This window comes from Atractosteus spatula (genome assembly GCF_055471065.1).
Source record: "Atractosteus spatula isolate fAtrSpa1 chromosome 10 unlocalized genomic scaffold, fAtrSpa1.hap1 SUPER_10_unloc_8, whole genome shotgun sequence".
Classification (NCBI taxonomy): domain Eukaryota; kingdom Metazoa; phylum Chordata; class Actinopteri; order Semionotiformes; family Lepisosteidae; genus Atractosteus; species Atractosteus spatula.
Window position 1 is genome coordinate 729,655 of NW_028296628.1, and position 12,966 is coordinate 742,620.

At 55.3% G+C, this 12,966-nt stretch overlaps 5 non-coding genes across 5 annotated transcripts; all 5 read left to right on the plus strand.

Annotated features, from left to right (window-relative positions):
• Nucleotides 1-2,534: 2,534 nt before the first annotated feature.
• On the plus strand, nucleotides 2,535-2,607 carry trnaf-gaa (transfer RNA phenylalanine (anticodon GAA)). The gene has a single exon. It is a non-coding gene; the product is annotated as a tRNA-Phe (tRNA).
• A 1,540-nt stretch (nucleotides 2,608-4,147) lies between these two features.
• Nucleotides 4,148-4,220, plus strand: trnav-cac (transfer RNA valine (anticodon CAC)). The gene has a single exon. It is a non-coding gene; the product is annotated as a tRNA-Val (tRNA).
• A 2,810-nt stretch (nucleotides 4,221-7,030) lies between these two features.
• On the plus strand, nucleotides 7,031-7,102 carry trnae-uuc (transfer RNA glutamic acid (anticodon UUC)). The gene has a single exon. It is a non-coding gene; the product is annotated as a tRNA-Glu (tRNA).
• Nucleotides 7,103-7,555: 453 nt separating this feature from the next.
• trnav-cac (transfer RNA valine (anticodon CAC)) lies at nucleotides 7,556-7,628 on the plus strand. The gene has a single exon. It is a non-coding gene; the product is annotated as a tRNA-Val (tRNA).
• Nucleotides 7,629-10,963: 3,335 nt separating this feature from the next.
• On the plus strand, nucleotides 10,964-11,036 carry trnav-cac (transfer RNA valine (anticodon CAC)). Its single transcript has one exon. It is a non-coding gene; the product is annotated as a tRNA-Val (tRNA).
• The last annotated feature ends 1,930 nt before the right edge of the window (nucleotides 11,037-12,966 follow it).

Here is a 12,966-nt window from a genome sequence, read left to right on the forward strand (position 1 = left end):
GCAAAGTACTGACCACTATACGATCACGGCGAGTTACCGATACACACATGGTAGGGCGGAAAAGGCTGTGCTCTCTTCGTGTGACCTAATTCGGAAAAGTCCTGACGTTGCATTTCAACTGAGCCCCAGTATACATCGACCCTTCGACACTCTGAGTGACAACTCTCTTGCGTGTTTTCTCATATTTATGTAGTTTGCTTGCATGATGCCCGGAACAGCGGGGTTGTGTGCTCCCATATGGTCTAGCGGTTAGGATTCCTGGTTTTCACCCAGGCGGCCCGGGTTTGACTCCCGGTATGGGAACGTGTCAGTTTTGCCTCCTGCTTTCCAAAAGATCAGCACCGTGTACGAAGGAGCCGCATTAAAACCACTCGAACGTGCAAAACGCGCGAGAAGAGGGGGCGCTTGTTTCCAACCGAAGACTTCTCGCGTGTGAGACGAGCTGATCATCGCTGCAGGAGGTGGGAGGGTTACTCTGGTAGACAGGGCTGACCTTCGGCAATAGGATTTATACTCTCCAAGATGATATTTGCACTTTCTGGAGAGGCGATTTTCTCCACTTCAGTAGCCCGATTTCGTCGATTGCGTGGAGAGGGCTGTAGAATGTGGCGCCGCTTTTCCTGCTCCGTCCATGACAGGCGTGATGGTCTCTGGAGAGAGAGCACGGTCCATCAGCGCACTCCAATAAAGGCACTGGAAGCAGCTGAATCGCATTGGCGAAGCTCAGCACTGGGCCGCTGGGAAGGGTTTGCTACCGTTTCCGTAGTGTAGTGGTTATCACGTTTGCCTCCCACGCGAAAAGTCAATGGTTCGAAACTGGGCGGAAACAGACCGGCTTCTTTTGTCGCCACGCACAAAAGGGGATTGGGGATTCGCCTAGCGCTGTGATCGCACAGACCCACTCACCTCTTAGTGTGGCGGGATCTGCACAGTGCATGTCGCAGCGCATCCTGCTTTCACTCCAATGCGCGTCCTGATGTACCCCAGTCTCCCGCGTGACAGGTGGGGATAATCACCACTATACTAACGAGGAAGACATCACACCCTTCGACCCCCGGCATCGTGTCCCGACCCACCGTGCTGGAAGCCGACGCGTGCTGTGATTCCTTTACGGAGCAGAAATGACAACCGAGGAGCCGAGAGATCATTTCAGCATTTCGCGTCTGAACAGAAAACACAAACGACCAACTCGGAATGACTTGCCTTTGACGCTTATCAAAGCGTTCTTTGTGCATCGAACAGACCCACTCACCTCTTAGTGTGGCGGGATCTGCACACTGCATGTCGCAGCGCTTCCTGCTTTCACTTCAATGTGCTTTCTGATGTCGAGTCGTGTGCCGTGCGGAGGCTCTGAAAGCGAGAGCAATGAAAAGGTGCACGACGCTGTGAAAGAAAACAGAGAAGTGAAAGGCAGTCCTTTCTCTAAGGAGGTAAAAGAAAAGCTTTCTACTCCCCGTCGGGGAATCGAACCCCGGTCTCACGCGTGACAGGCAAGGATACTCGCCACTATACTAACGAGGAAGACATCACACCCTTCGATCCCCGGCATCGTGTCCCGACCCAGCGTGCTGGAAGGCGACGCGTGCTGTGATTCCTTTACGGAGCAGAAATGACAACCGAGGAGCCGAGAGATCATTTCAGCATTTCGCGTCTGAACGGAAAACACAAACGACCAACTCGGAATGACTTGCTTTTGACGCTTTTCAAAGCGTTCTTTGTGCACGATGACTGCGCCGCCTAGCAGATACAAATGGGTTGTACAACTCTGAACTAGCAAATGGAAGAGGGCTAAGCCCCCTCTCTTTTAGCCCAGGTTCGATCTGTCTCCCAGAATCACCAGGGCGCACGCACACACACACACCCGTGCCGTTGAAGTGCTCTGCTTCATTTCTAAGGGCAACTCAACATTCACTCCTACCCCGAGAACAGAAAAGACAGCGTCCGCAGCAACAACAGCTCAGGTCTCTGCACAGGAACTAAGCTGCCCCCATCTCCTCTGCTCTGCGGCTCCTGTGGAGTGGAGTCCTGCCTGGAGCCGTGTTTGCAGGCGGCGGCTCCCCGCGCTCTGTCTGTGCGTCGTGTCCAAGAGCTCCTGGGAGGAAGAGAGAGCCCTCCCACTCGGGGGCTTTTCCACGGTCTGTGTGAGGAGGGGCGGGTGTGTCCAGTAGCTTATCGAGCGGAAGCCTGGGGCGGCGGAGAGCTGTGATCGTGCAGACCTTGAGGTGTCACCTCTTTGTCTGCTTTCCCGCCCCCCCTCCGCCCAAGCTCTGCTCCAGAGTAGCCCGGCAACCCCTCACACCTGCACGTGTCACAACCTAAGGTGTGGTCATGAGACACCCATGGGGTGCTGTTCTGTTCTTGCTAATTGTTTCCTGCCCGTCGCAGGCAGGAGTCCATGCGAGGAAGATGCGCTGGACAGAGCTCAGAGGGCGCAGCTGGGTGGCTTTCCTTCTGAGTGACGTTCCTGCAACACTCTCCCGCTCCTCTTGGTGCGCTCATGCCGCTGGAGCAGGTGGCTGTGGGCTCTGTGCACTGCCGAAATAGCTCAGTTGGGAGAGCGTTAGACTGAAGATCTAAAGGTCCCTGGTTCGATCCCGGGTTTCGGCATTTTGTTTCATCGCGCCCTTTGTTCCTCTCTCCAGCGCCCCGTGCCTAAAGTGACGCTTCCCTTTCTCAGCCTGAAACGCAAGCGAGACACCAGCAGCGGTCCCTGCAGGTTTCCGTAGTGTAGCGGCTATCACGTTCGCCTAACACGCGAAAGGTCCCCGGTTCGAGACCGGGTGGAAACAGCCTCTTGTTGCACGCTCCTGTACTTCACAGAGGTCTTGAGCGACCGGTCATTTGTTCCCAATGTATTTCCGGTGCCTTCATGCACTCTTGTACCAAACGCACGTTCCTTCTGTACGCGGAGCCGATCATTTGCAATTGGGCTGTGCCGACAGACCAGGACGAGCTCTGTCGGCTCAAAAGCAGCGCAGGACCTGCAAGAACAACAGAAAGATTAGCATCCAGTGAGCCCAAGATCTCATCAAGAATCGGCTCCAGCAACAGGGCTGGGCGCATTGTTCCATTCTCCGACCACTCTCGGTGTAAACAAGTCCCTCCTGGTCTCTGCTTGAAATGCACTTTCCTGCGTTTGCTTTGGTGTAACTGGCTTCCCCTGCATGGGCGAATGTGAAGAAGATCCTTAGTAAGTCGTTGAAGAAAACCGAGAAGAGGTCGGAGTGGCCTCTGTCGTTCATCAACGATCCAGTCAGGCAGTACTCCTCTGTAAAGCGCCGTTCGTTCACATCGATTGGCTTTTTTTTGCCTTCATTCGCGCAAGTAGTAAAAGCAGACGCCCCTATTCTGCCGTGACCCGGATTCGAACCGGGGTTGTTGCGGCCACAACGCAAAGTACTGACCACTATACGGTCACGGCGAGTTACCGATACACACATGGTACGGCGGAAAAGGCTGTGCTCTCTTCGTGTGACCTAATTCGGAAAAGTCCTGACGTTGCATTTCAACTGAGCCCCAGTATACATCGACCGTTCGACACTCTGAGTGACAACTCTCTTGCGTGTTTTCTCATATTTATGTAGTTTGCTTGCATGATGCCCGGAACAGCGGGGTTGTGTGCTCCCATATGGTCTAGCGGTTAGGATTCCTGGTTTTCACCCAGGCAGCCCGGGTTTGACTCCCGGTATGGGAACGTGTCAGTTTTGCCTCCTGCTTTCCAAAAGATCAGCACCGTGTACGAAGGAGCCGCATTAAAACCACTCGAACGTGCAAAACGCGCGAGAAGAGGGGGCGCTTGTTTCCAACCGAAGACTTCTCGCGTGTGAGACGAGCTGATCATCGCTGCAGGAGGTGGGAGGGTTACTCTGGTAGACAGGGCTGACCTTCGGCAATAGGATTTATACTCTCCAAGATGATATTTGCACTTTCTGGAGAGGCGATTTTCTCCACTTCAGTAGCCCGATTTCGTCGATTGCGTGGAGAGGGCTGTAGAATGTGGCGCCGCCTTTCCTGCTCCGTCCATGACAGGCGTGCTGGTCTCTGGAGAGAGAGCACGGTCCATCAGCGCACTCCAATAAAGGCACTGGAAGCAGCTGAATCGCATTGGCGAAGCTCAGCGCTGGGCCGCTGGGCAGGGATTGCCTCCGTTTCCGTAGTGTAGTGGTTATCACGTTCGCCTCACACGCGAAAGGTCCCCGGTTCGAAACCGGGCGGAAACAGACCGGCTTCCTTTGTCGGCACGCACAAAAGGGGATTGGGGATTCGCCTAGCGCAGTGATCGAACAGACCCACTCACCTCTTAGTGTGGCGGGATCTGCACAGTGCATGTCGCAGCGCATCCTGCTTTCACTTCAATGCGCGTCCTGATGTACCCCAGTCTCCCGCGTGACAGGTGCGGATAATCACCACTATACTAACGAGGAAGACATCGCTCTCTCCGACCCCCGGCATCGTGTCCCGACCCACCGTGCTGGAAGCCGACGCCTGCTGTGATTCCTTTACGGAGCAGAAATGACAACCGAGGAGCCGAGAGATCATTTCAGCATTTCGCGTCTGAACAGAAAACACAAACGACCAACTCGGAATGATTTGCCTTTGATGCTTTCAAAGCGTTCTTTGTGCATCGAACAGACCCACTCACCTCTTAGTGTGGCGGGATCTGCACAGTGCATGTCGCAGCGCTTCCTGCTTTCACTTCAATGTGCTTCCTGATGTCGAGTCGTGTGCCGTGCGGAGGCTCTGAAAGCGAGAGCAATGAAAAGGTGCACGGCGCTGTGAAAGAAAACAGAGAAGTGAAAGGCAGTCCTTTCTCTAAGGAGGTAAAAGAAAAGCTTTCTACTCCCCGTCAGGGAACCGAACCCTGGTCTCCCGCGTGACAGGCGGGGATACTTGCCACTATACTAACGAGGAAGACACCGCACTCTCCGATCCTCGGCATCGTGTCCCGACCCAGCGTGCTGGAAGGCGACGCGTGCTGTGATTCCTTTACGGAACAGAAATGACAACCGAGGAGCCGAGAGATCATGTCAGCATTTCGCGTCTGAACGGAAAACACAAACGACCAACTCGGAATGACTTGCTTTTGACGCTTTTCAAAGCGTTCTTTGTGCACGACGACTGCGCCGCCTAGCAGATACAGATGGGTTGTACAACTCTGAACTAGCAAATGGAAGAGGGCTAAGCCCCCTCTCTTTTAGCCCAGGTTCGATCTGTCTCCCAGAATCACCAGGGCGCACGCACACACACCCGTGCCGTTGAAGTGCTCTGCTTCATTTCTAAGGGCAACTCAACATTCACTCCTACCCCGAGAACAGAAAAGACAGCGTCCGCAGCAACAACAGCTCAGGTCTCTGCACAGGAGCTAAGCTGCCCCCATCTCCTCTGCTCTGCGGCTCCTGCGGAGTGGAGTCCTGCCTGGAGCCGTGTTTGCAGGCGGCGGCTCCCCGCGCTCTGTCTGTGCGTCCAAGAGCTCCTGGGAGGAAGAGAGAGCCCTCCCACTCGGGGGCTTTTCCACGGTCTGTGTGAGGAGGGGCGGGTGTGTCCAGTAGTTTATCGAGCGGAAGCCTGGGGCGGCGGAGAGCTGTGATCGTGCAGACCTTGAGGTGTCACCTCTTTGTCTGCTTTCCCGCCCCCCCTCCGCCCAAGCTCTGCTCCAGAGTAGCCCGGCAACCCCTCACACCTGCACGTGTCACAACCTAAGGTGTGGTCATGAGACACCCATGGGGTGCTGCTCTGTTCTTGCTAATTGTTTCCTGCCCGTCGCAGGCAGGAGTCCATGCGAGGAAGATGCGCTGGACAGAGCTCAGAGGGCACAGCTGGGTGGCTTTCCTTCTGAGTGACGTTCCTGCAACACTCTCCCGCTCCTCTTGGTGCGCTCATGCCGCAACACAGGAAGGCTGGAGCAGGTGGCTGTGGGCTCTGCGCACTGCCGAAATAGGTCAGTTGGGAGAGCGTTAGACTGAAGATCTAAAAGTCCCTGGTTTGATCCCGGGTTTCGGCATTTTGTTTCATCGCGCCCTTTGTTCCTCTCTCCAGCGCCCCCTGCCTAAAGTGACGCTTCCCTTTCTCAGCCCGAAACGCAAGCGAGACACCAGCAGCGGTCCCTGCAGGTTTCCGTAGTGTAGCGGCTATCACGTTCGCCTCACACGCGAAAGGTCCCCGGTTCGGGACCGGGCGGAAACAGCCTCTTTTTGCACGCTCCTGTACTTCACAGAGGTCTTGAGCGACCGGTCATTTGTTCCCAATGTATTTCCGGTGCCTTCATGCACTCTTGTACCAAACGCACGTTCCTTCTGTACGCGGAGCCGATCATTTGCAATTGGGCTGTGCCGACAGACCAGGACGAGCTCTGTCGGCTCAAAAGCAGCGCAGGACCTGCAACAACAACAGAAAGATTAGCATCCAGCGGGGGCCTCTTAGTGAGCCCAAGATCTCATCAAGAATCGGCTCCAGCAACAGGGCTGGGCGCATTGTTCCATTCTCCGACCACTCTCGGTGTAAACAAGTCCCTCCTGGTCTCTGCTTGAAATGCACTTTCCTGCGTTTGCTTTGGGGTAACTGGCTTCCCCTGCATGGGCGAATGTGAAGAAGATCCTTAGTAAGTCATTGAAGAAAACCGAGAAGAGGTCAGAGTGGCCTCTGTCGTTCATCAACGATCCAGTCAGGCAGTACTCCTCTGTAAAGCGCCGTTCGTTCACATCGATTGGCTTTTTTTTGCCTTCATTCGCGCAAGTAGTCAAAGCAGACGCCCCTATTCTGCTGTGACCCGGATTCGAACCGGGGTTGTTGCGGCCACAACGCAAAGTACTGACCACTATACGATCACGGCGAGTTACCGATACCCACGTGGCAGGCCGGAAAAGGCTGTGCTCTCTTCGTGTGACCTAATTCGGAAAAGTCCTGACGTTGCATTTCAACTGAGCCCCAGTATACATCGACCCTTCGACACTCTGAGTGACAACTCTCTTGCGCGTTTTCTCATATTTATGTAGTTTGCTTGCATGATGCCCGGAACAGCAGGGGTGTGTGCTCCCATATGGTCTAGCGGTTAGGATTCCTGGTTTTCACCCAGGCGGCCCGGGTTCGACTCCCGGTATGGGAACGTGTCAGTTTTGCCTCCTGCTTTCCAAAAGATCAGCACCGTGTACGAAGGAGCCGCATTAAAACCACTCGAACGTGCAAAACGCGCGAGAAGAGGGGGCGCTTGTTTCCAACCGAAGACTTCTCGCGTGTGAGACGAGCTGATCATCCCTGCAGGAGGTGGGAGGGTTACTCTGGTAGACAGGGCTGACCTTCGGCAATAGGATTTATACTCTCCAAGATGATATTTGCACTTTCTGGAGAGGCGATTTTCTCCACTTCAGTAGCCCGATTTCGTCGATTGCGTGGAGAGGGCTGTAGAATGTGGCGCCGCCTTTCCTGCTCCGTCCATGACAGGCGTGCTGGTCTCTGGAGAGAGAGCACGGTCCATCAGCGCACTCCAATAAAGGCACTGGAAGCAGCTGAATCGCATTGGCGAAGCTCAGCGCTGGGCCGCTGGGCAGGGATTGCCACCGTTTCCGTAGTGTAGTGGTTATCACGTTCGCCTCACACGCGAAAGGTCCCCGGTTCGAAACCGGGCGGAAACAGACCGGCTTCCTTTGTCGGCACGCACAAAAGGGGATTGGGGATTCGCCTAGCGCAGTGATCGAACAGACCCACTCACCTCTTAGTGTGGCGGGATCTGCACAGTGCATGTCGCAGCGCATCCTGCTTTCACTTCAATGCGCGTCCTGATGTACCCCAGTCTCCCGCGTGACAGGTGCGGATAATCACCACTATACTAACGAGGAAGACATCGCTCTCTCCGACCCCCGGCATCGTGTCCCGACCCACCGTGCTGGAAGCCGACGCCTGCTGTGATTCCTTTACGGAGCAGAAATGACAACCGAGGAGCCGAGAGATCATTTCAGCATTTCGCGTCTGAACAGAAAACACAAACGACCAACTCGGAATGATTTGCCTTTGATGCTTTCAAAGCGTTCTTTGTGCGTCGAACAGACCCACTCACCTCTTAGTGTGGCGGGATCTGCACAGTGCATGTCGCAGCGCTTCCTGCTTTCACTTCAATGTGCTTCCTGATGTCGAGTCGTGTGCCGTGCGGAGGCTCTGAAAGCGAGAGCAATGAAAAGGTGCACGGCGCTGTGAAAGAAAACAGAGAAGTGAAAGGCAGTCCTTTCTCTAAGGAGGTAAAAGAAAAGCTTTCTACTCCCCGTCAGGGAATCGAACCCTGGTCTCCCGCGTGACAGGCGGGGATACTTGCCACTATACTAACGAGGAAGACACCGCACTCTCCGATCCTCGGCATCGTGTCCCGACCCAGCGTGCTGGAAGGCGACGCGTGCTGTGATTCCTTTACGGAACAGAAATGACAACCGAGGAGCCGAGAGATCATTTCAGCATTTCGCGTCTGAACGGAAAACACAAACGACCAACTCGGAATGACTTGCTTTTGACGCTTTTCAAAGCGTTCTTTGTGCACGACGACTGCGCCGCCTAGCAGATACAGATGGGTTGTACAACTCTGAACTAGCAAATGGAAGAGGGCTAAGCCCCCTCTCTTTTAGCCCAGGTTCGATCTGTCTCCCAGAATCACCAGGGCGCACGCACACACACCCGTGCCGTTGAAGTGCTCTGCTTCATTTCTAAGGGCAACTCAACATTCACTCCTACCCCGAGAACAGAAAAGACAGCGTCCGCAGCAACAACAGCTCAGGTCTCTGCACAGGAGCTAAGCTGCCCCCATCTCCTCTGCTCTGCGGCTCCTGCGGAGTGGAGTCCTGCCTGGAGCCGTGTTTGCAGGCGGCGGCTCCCCGCGCTCTGTCTGTGCGTCCAAGAGCTCCTGGGAGGAAGAGAGAGCCCTCCCACTCGGGGGCTTTTCCACGGTCTGTGTGAGGAGGGGCGGGTGTGTCCAGTAGCTTATCGAGCGGAAGCCTGGGGCGGCGGAGAGCTGTGATCGTGCAGACCTTGAGGTGTCACCTCTTTGTCTGCTTTCCCGCCCCCCCTCCGCCCAAGCTCTGCTCCAGAGTAGCCCGGCAACCCCTCACACCTGCACGTGTCACAACCTAAGGTGTGGTCATGAGACACCCATGGGGTGCTGCTCTGTTCTTGCTAATTGTTTCCTGCCCGTCGCAGGTAGGAGTCCATGCGAGGAAGATGCGCTGGACAGAGCTCAGAGGGCACAGCTGGGTGGCTTTCCTTCTGAGTGACGTTCCTGCAACACTCTCCCGCTCCTCTTGGTGCGCTCATGCCGCAACACAGGAAGGCTGGAGCAGGTGGCTGTGGGCTCTGCGCACTGCCGAAATAGGTCAGTTGGGAGAGCGTTAGACTGAAGATCTAAAAGTCCCTGGTTTGATCCCGGGTTTCGGCATTTTGTTTCATCGCGCCCTTTGTTCCTCTCTCCAGCGCCCCCTGCCTAAAGTGACGCTTCCCTTTCTCAGCCCGAAACGCAAGCGAGACACCAGCAGCGGTCCCTGCAGGTTTCCGTAGTGTAGCGGCTATCACGTTCGCCTCACACGCGAAAGGTCCCCGGTTCGAGACCGGGCGGAAACAGCCTCTTTTTGCACGCTCCTGTACTTCACAGAGGTCTTGAGCGACCGGTCATTTGTTCCCAATGTATTTCCGGTGCCTTCATGCACTCTTGTACCAAACGCACGTTCCTTCTGTACGCGGAGCCGATCATTTGCAATTGGGCTGTGCCGACAGACCAGGACGAGCTCTGTCGGCTCAAAAGCAGCGCAGGACCTGCAACAACAACAGAAAGATTAGCATCCAGCGGGGGCCTCTTAGTGAGCCCAAGATCTCATCAAGAATCGGCTCCAGCAACAGGGCTGGGCGCATTGTTCCATTCTCCGACCACTCTCGGTGTAAACAAGTCCCTCCTGGTCTCTGCTTGAAATGCACTTTCCTGCGTTTGCTTTGGTGTAACTGGCTTCCCCTGCATGGGCGAATGTGAAGAAGATCCTTAGTAAGTCATTGAAGAAAACCGAGAAGAGGTCAGAGTGGCCTCTGTCGTTCATCAACGATCCAGTCAGGCAGTACTCCTCTGTAAAGCGCCGTTCGTTCACATCGATTGGCTTTTTTTTGCCTTCATTCGCGCAAGTAGTCAAAGCAGACGCCCCTATTCTGCCGTGACCCGGATTCGAACCGGGGTTGTTGCGGCCACAACGCAAAGTACTGACCACTATACGATCACGGCGAGTTACCGATACCCACGTGGCAGGCCGGAAAAGGCTGTGCTCTCTTCGTGTGATCTAATTCGGAAAAGTCCTGACGTTGCATTTCAACTGAGCCCCAGTATACATCGACCCTTCGACACTCTGAGTGACAACTCTCTTGCGCGTTTTCTCATATTTATGTAGTTTGCTTGCATGATGCCCGGAACAGCAGGGGTGTGTGCTCCCATATGGTCTAGCGGTTAGGATTTCTGGTTTTCACCCGGGCGGCCTGGGATCGACTCCCGGTATGGGAAACTGTCAGTTTTGCCTCCTGCTTTCCAAAAGATCAGCACCGTGTACGAAGGAGCCGCATTAAAACCACTCGAACGTGCAAATCGCGCGAGAAGAGGGGGCGCTTGTTTCCAACCGAAGACTTCTCGCGTGTGAGACGAGCTGATCATCCCTGCAGGAGGTGGGAGGGTTACTCTGGTAGACAGGGCTGACCTTCGGCAATAGGATTTATACTCTCCAAGATGATATTTGCACTTTCTGGAGAGGCGATTTTCTCCACTTCAGTAGCCCGATTTCGTCGATTGCGTGGAGAGGGCTGTAGAATGTGGCGCCGCCTTTCCTGCTCCGTCCATGACAGGCGTGCTGGTCTCTGGAGAGAGAGCACGGTCCATCAGCGCACTCCAATAAAGGCACTGGAAGCAGCTGAATCGCATTGGCGAAGCTCAGCGCTGGGCCGCTGGGCAGGGATTGCCACCGTTTCCGTAGTGTAGTGGTTATCACGTTCGCCTCACACGCGAAAGGTCCCCGGTTCGAAACCGGGCGGAAACAGACCGGCTTCCTTTGTCGGCACGCACAAAAGGGGATTGGGGATTCGCCTAGCGCAGTGATCGAACAGACCCACTCACCTCTTAGTGTGGCGGGATCTGCACAGTGCATGTCGCAGCGCATCCTGCTTTCACTTCAATGCGCGTCCTGATGTACCCCAGTCTCCCGCGTGACAGGTGCGGATAATCACCACTATACTAACGAGGAAGACATCGCTCTCTCCGACCCCCGGCATCGTGTCCCGACCCACCGTGCTGGAAGCCGACGCCTGCTGTGATTCCTTTACGGAGCAGAAATGACAAACGACCAACTCGGAATGATTTGCCTTTGATGCTTTCAAAGCGTTCTTTGTGCATCGAACAGACCCACTCACCTCTTAGTGTGGCGGGATCTGCACAGTGCATGTCGCAGCGCTTCCTGCTTTCACTTCAATGTGCTTCCTGATGTCGAGTCGTGTGCCGTGCGGAGGCTCTGAAAGCGAGAGCAATGAAAAGGTGCACGGCGCTGTGAAAGAAAACAGAGAAGTGAAAGGCAGTCCTTTCTCTAAGGAGGTAAAAGAAAAGCTTTCTACTCCCCGTCAGGGAATCGAACCCTGGTCTCCCGCGTGACAGGCGGGGATACTTGCCACTATACTAACGAGGAAGACACCGCACTCTCCGATCCTCGGCATCGTGTCCCGACCCAGCGTGCTGGAAGGCGACGCGTGCTGTGATTCCTTTACGGAACAGAAATGACAACCGAGGAGCCGAGAGATCATGTCAGCATTTCGCGTCTGAACGGAAAACACAAACGACCAACTCGGAATGACTTGCTTTTGACGCTTTTCAAAGCGTTCTTTGTGCACGACGACTGCGCCGCCTAGCAGATACAGATGGGTTGTACAACTCTGAACTAGCAAATGGAAGAGGGCTAAGCCCCCTCTCTTTTAGCCCAGGTTCGATCTGTCTCCCAGAATCACCAGGGCGCACGCACACACACACACCCGTGCCGTTGAAGTGCTCTGCTTCATTTCTAAGGGCAACTCAACATTCACTCCTACCCCGAGAACAGAAAAGACAGCGTCCGCAGCAACAACAGCTCAGGTCTCTGCACAGGAGCTAAGCTGCCCCCATCTCCTCTGCTCTGCGGCTCCTGCGGAGTGGAGTCCTGCCTGGAGCCGTGTTTGCAGGCGGCGGCTCCCCGCGCTCTGTCTGTGCGTCCAAGAGCTCCTGGGAGGAAGAGAGAGCCCTCCCACTCGGGGGCTTTTCCACGGTCTGTGTGAGGAGGGGCGGGTGTGTCCAGTAGCTTATCGAGCGGAAGCCTGGGGCGGCGGAGAGCTGTGATCGTGCAGACCTTGAGGTGTCACCTCTTTGTCTGCTTTCCCGCCCCCCCTCCTCCCAAGCTCTGCTCCAGAGTAGCCCGGCAACCCCTCACACCTGCACGTGTCACAACCTAAGGTGTGGTCATGAGACACCCATGGGGTGCTGCTCTGTTCTTGCTAATTGTTTCCTGCCCCTCGCAGGCAGGAGTCCATGCGAGGAAGATGCGCTGGACAGAGCTCAGAGGGCACAGCTGGGTGGCTTTCCTTCTGAGTGACGTTCCTGCAACACTCTCCCGCTCCTCTTGGTGCGCTCATGCCGCAACACAGGAAGGCTGGAGCAGGTGGCTGTGGGCTCTGCGCACTGCCGAAATAGGTCAGTTGGGAGAGCGTTAGACTGAAGATCTAAAAGTCCCTGGTTTGATCCCGGGTTTCGGCATTTTGTTTCATCGCGCCCTTTGTTCCTCTCTCCAGCGCCCCCTGCCTAAAGTGACGCTTCCCTTTCTCAGCCCGAAACGCAAGCGAGACACCAGCAGCGGTCCTTGCAGGTTTCCGTAGTGTAGCGGCTATCTCGTTCGCCTCACACGCGAAAGGTCCCCGGTTCGAGACCGGGTGGAAACAGCCTCTTTTTGCACG